Source organism: Lycium barbarum, chromosome 3, assembly GCF_019175385.1.
Source record: "Lycium barbarum isolate Lr01 chromosome 3, ASM1917538v2, whole genome shotgun sequence".
Taxonomy (NCBI): Eukaryota; Viridiplantae; Streptophyta; class Magnoliopsida; order Solanales; family Solanaceae; genus Lycium; species Lycium barbarum.
In genome coordinates, this window is record NC_083339.1 from 140,756,608 (window position 1) to 140,762,663 (window position 6,056).

Genomic DNA, 6,056 nt, shown 5'->3' on the forward strand with positions numbered 1-6,056 from the left:
GCTTCTAGGAAGGTGCATGATACAAACTTTTGAAGCGTTATGCCATACACAAATCGAAGCGACTTCACTATTAAGAAAGAAAGTTGAAAAGATTCTTAAATAAGCAAATCATATTAAATTATCTAATTATACAAGTGATTTGAAGAAATAATTATTATAATCTTGCCATTTAATTAAGTGATAATTTCAGATACAGTAGCTATGAATTGTTTTATCCTCAGATATCTGACATTGTTACTTCTAAAGAACTATGGGTTCTAACCATACGGCGATACAACATCAAATCAATCATAAAAACTTGTAATTTATACTTTCATGTGTAATTAATCAAAATTTTATTTTACTTATGTTGATATCACTTTACAGAATTGCACATGCACTACATGACTTGACATACACGTGCAACACACGTGCCGAGAATTATAATAGAGCAAATAATATCCATAAAATCGATTCATTCTGATCAATTCCACAGGTTGTTAAAGAAATTTAAGGAATCAAACATTACTTATTGAAAGACTAATTCACATCTATAAGAAACTAAAGTTGTTTAAGAATTCAAAATTGTAGAGTACATGACTTGCTATACACGTGCCGAGAATCTAATCTATATTTATATATTTTTAAAAGCACGAAGCACCTTAGCGAAATGTCGTTCAACTTTTTTTTACCCTCTAAAAATAAATTACACGTCTAACTAAATTGTCATTTAATCATTTTTCTAATATATAGGATTTTAAAATCTATATTTTATTTATTAAATTATTTCCTTATATTTAGAACTTTGAAATCTATATTTTACTTTGATATTAGGTCCTAATATTTAGCACTTTAAATAAATTATGACTCTTTACAAACTAACTACTTTATTTGCGTGAAGACTCAATTTTTTTCATCAAAGCTTTTCAGCATGTCCCTTCCTCTCCAACAATCTAATATCTTTTTTTCTTGAACTGGTAAGCTTTAACGAAAAATTCAGTATATGAAGTATTATTTTGTTGGATTCATACAAATATTTTTGGTTTTACCGCTTCCTTATCAAGAATTCATAAGATTTTGTCAATACACATCTTGATTGATTCAATGTAAGTGCAAAGAAACTCCATAAACATGTTTCGATGAATTAGGTGTTAACAGTGAGGTAAAACTGCCAAAGAATGTTTGAATCCCAATATCTTTAATCAATAATTACATTAAGAGATAATTGAGTACTTTCATGTATAATTACATTTTGTCTTGAGATATTTGACATTGTTTCTTCTGAAGAACCTTAACTTCTAACCTTACGGCAATTCAACATTTATCACTCACAAAAAACTTATACTTTATATTTTCATGTTTAATTATTTACTCAAAATTTTATATTAATTAAGTTGATATTATTTTACAAAATTGTATACTATATGAGTTGGCATATATGTACAACGCACGTGTCAAAAATTATAATATAGAGCAAATAATTTCTATAAGATCGAGTTACTTGTTGGAACATTACCTATTGGAAGACTGATTCACAGTTATAAGAAACTAAAATTGTTTAGGAATATAAAATCGTATACTACAGCGTTGATATACATGTGCTGAGAATGTGAAGAAGAGTTGGAAGACTAATTCACAGTTATAAGAAACTAAAATTGTTTAGGAATATAAAATCGTATACTACAGCGTTGATATACATGTGCTGAGAATGTGAAGAAGAGTTGGAAGACTAATTCACAGTTATAAGAAACTAAAATTGTTTAGGAATATAAAATCGTATACTACAGAGTTGATATACACGTGCTGAGAATGTGAAGAAGAATAGGAAAAAATAGGGACAGTTGCATGAGCTGAATATTAGTAAAATCTGGTCCATTCATTTTTATGGCCACCATGTGTTAATAATCAGAGGCATTACTGGACAATACTGAAGGGAAGCCTACTGGAGGGGATCCCAATCCTGATCAAATGTACATATTCCACTGTAAAAAGATATTTTCCATCTCTAACTTGTTTTAATTATGTTTGATCTTTGATGTATTTATTCGCCTTTATATATAGTGTTAATTGATTATTTTCATAAATAAAAAGCTAGTTGCCTCGTGACCTTCAAAAGAAAGAAGCATATAAAAGAAAGAGTCCATTTATTCTTTCAACTAGTAAATTTATCTGCGCTTCACGCGATTGTGAGAAATCGTTTTAGATATTTTAAAATAAATCTTTTTAATATTCAAATCTCAAAAATATTTTAATTTTTTTAAAAAAATTCAAATTTAAATAGTTTAAAATTAAGTTTTAATTATTATTGAACGGTCATGAAGACATTAATAATTCATAGGATGATCTTTTTATAATTTTAGTCAAGATAAAAGAGACTAGATTTTCGTATATTCATATAAACATTAGTTTTATATATTGATTAAACTACAAAGATAAATTATTTCCTCAAAATTAAAGTTAAAAAATGTGAATGCATACCACTCTTAGTAAGCCATGTGGTTGAGAAACAATTTTTTAATACATATGCATTATCCAAGACCAATGAACCTTCTCTCTTTAATTGTTATTTTTTAGTAGTGTTTTTACATCCAAATGATCTTAGATCTATTCTTACCAATATAATTGCTATGTCTTTTATCTTTTCTATATTCTATAACAATGATTGAATCACATATAGCTTGATTTATCTCCCTCTTTCAAATAAAACAAAATATTTGTCTCACTAAAATTTTCCTTTCTATATTCTCTAACAATTATTGAATCACCTATATATAATCAGATCTTATTTGTGCAGTGTTGGGACACATATTCTCTTCGGAACAATTTCAATTATTTTTTTAATTTTATTCTAGCTTGATTTATCTCCCTTTCCATTTTTCTTTATCATTAGATCTTATTAAAAATAAAAATTATGTCCTTTTAATGTTCCGAAATTTTGTTCCATATTATTTGCTTTTGGAGAACAATTTCATCAAGGAATACCAATCGTCAGGAAAGAGAAAACCCTTGAGACTGTGAATATTAAAAGAAAATGATCAAGAACTTAATAATCTAAAACTTGCTCTTTACACACTATGGAGGCCTCTCCATATGATTCAAGCTTGTCCAATTCTTCCTGCATTACCAAACATGACTTTAAATTTAAATTATTAAATTTAAGTTCAGTACAATGACGATGTAATAAATATTTACTCAATCAAATTATTTATAGAACTATTATACGTAAATTTTCACGATAAATATTAAGTAATTAGTAAACTTGTTAAAATACTATCCGCTTGTTATTATATGTTAATACACCGGTTGTAAAATGATCATTACACTTTCAACCCATAACTCATTTTAATTCCTTAAATTTTAGAAAAATAACATATTTAGGGATATTTTTGAAAGGTTGTTTGAGCTTATGAACCAAGATGAAAAATAAATGGCAAAATACCCAAAAAAAAAAAAAAAAAAAAGGAAAAAAAAAAAAAAGAACACTCTCCCATAGCTTATGAACCAAGAAAGAAAAAGCGGAAATATTAATTAAATAAAAAAAATTAACCCGAATAAATTGGAGTTGCTTATCTAGAGAACCAATAGCAGCAGCCATACGATGTTTCCCCATACAACCAGTTGTTCTTGAATTAGCTAATTGTGCTCCTCCGGCCTGCCTAATTTTTATACCCTTTTTAATTGATTAATTGCAATAAATTTTTGACAACCGTTACAACTTTTCATTTCTCTGTGACAATAATACATCCTTTCTATTTCAACTTTCATTACCCTCTTTAATTGCACAGTAATAAATAAACACTGATGGAGAAGAGGTATTTAGTAGATTATCAGGTAAAGAAATGAAGGGAAAGAGTCAACAACAAAAAATGAGAAGAAAAAGTAAAACATCATTGATGGTCATAGAGAGGTGTCACATCACTTTTTCTATACATAATTTTAATATAGACATATCGATTTAAGCAAGTGAAATATCAAAATGGAGAGCTACTAGTAGTGACAAAATATTTAGGCGCCGAAATGACCACGCTCCAAACAATCATATCCAGTCCAATGAATGATCCTTCCTCTGTAAGGCGTATGGATTTCTTTTATTAGTACAATATAATTACATTTTCTATCTCACTTGATGTGAAATCCAAATAGCAGATATAAAGGAACCTTCCGGGTTCATAAAATCTCCAAAGGAGGTTACAAGATGTATAATTTTGGACAAGCACACAATTTCTACTTAAGCCAATTTTCCAAAATATTCACTTCTGGTTACAAGCACACATTTCTGCTTAAGCTAATTTTAACATATTACTAATTTGTGTGAAATTTTTGGAATCCTGTTAAACATTTGTTTGATTATCTACTGTTAGTGCGACTACTCCACCTTTTGAATTTCTTTTTTCCCTTGAAAAAAATGATACAATGTGGGTTAAAAATATACCATGTATAGAAGAGTTGAATTACTGAAAAAGAACTAAGTTTTATGTTGTCGGATTTTCAAATTCTAAATTCTTAAAACAATGTGTGATCTTTCATTTTCTGTTTCCGGTTACAATAAGAAGTACCAAGAAGGTACTAAAAAGTACAAACCAGAGACGAATATTTCCTCCTATATGTTGAAGGAGATCAATCAAAGAAACAAAATCAGATATGTATTCATTTTTTTCACCATATGTGGATTGCCTCGTGCAATAGCAATAGAACTTTTCCAGCCATTTGTAATTCGTGACCTAATTAGACAACATCTTACTTCGAACATATTGTCTGCAGTCCTTGGAAGAATACTGTCCATACTTGCTACTAAGGGGAATGCTTAAAGTTGCCAGGCATAACCCACTGGACACCAAATATGGCAAGAAACATTTCCCAAATCTGCTGATTGGTAAAAAGCACAGTGGAGTAATAGGTGATTCACTAGCCTCTTCACATAAGAAACATCTGCTGCATAAAAGAAAACCTCTTCTCTGCAAATTATTGTGACTTAAGGCAAGCCTCATGAGTGACAATCCTAGTAAAACAGGCAGCTCTTGGAGGTGCAACAGACATACTAAGGAAACCCTATTTTCTTTCTTTAATATCCAACTCTTTTACTAAATTTTACAAATCTAAAGAAATACAAGACATTTTGGAAAGAAGTCAAAGGAGTTCTACCGTGTTGGTCATTACATAAAGAGAGTAAAACACACCAGAAGCACACAACTGGAACTAACATCTTTTTTCTTGGATGGGGACAAATGACAGATCCAGGATTTTCACTAATGGGGTTCGAAAAATAATAATAAAAAAAAAGATAGTGTTTGGGTTATGAACTTGGAACCTCAAAGTAAATTTTGAACCCCCTTAATCACTAAATCAACCTCTAGTCTTGTGTTCAAGGGATTCAAAATCTATATATCTACATAAAAAAATTAAAAAATGTCTTATATATATCATGTAATTTTTTTGCCGAGGAAGTTCGGGTAAACACCCTTACCCCCTCCTAGATCTTTACCCTTACCCCCTCCTAGATCCGCCCCTGATAAGAGTCCATAGTAGACTCTTTTTATCCTTACAGGAACAACTATGTCCTCCCATTAGAGATTACTAAAGCAAAAGTAGTCAAGTAACACAATTTTTTGAAGTCGTTTTTGTTTTGATGGTTCAATATACACTTAAATCAACAATGTAATAGTCAGGAAAAGGAAGAGAGGATAAGGGAAGAAGGGAACAAAAAAAGAAAAGAAGCTGCTTGGATCAACAGTATGTATCACTAGTGGTCTGCCAGGAAAGAGGAACATGAATAAGGGCAGAAGGCAAGGAAAAACGCGCGAGGGAGAAAAAGAAGCAGCAACCAAAAATGAGGTGCTGCAGGAGCAGCAAAGTGACAAAAGGAGAAAAGGGGAACTGACAGGAGAAGAAAAGGAAAGGGGAAAAAAAAGGAAATGAAAGTTCGGGAACCGACGCAAATAATAGTGTCACGCCCCAAAATGGGTTGCGACGTGACCGGCACCCAGTGCCTACAAACTTACACCGAGCGAACCATTATGACATAATAAGTAGCCTCAACTTACATTCACCTAACTCAATTAATTAACTTAATAACAATA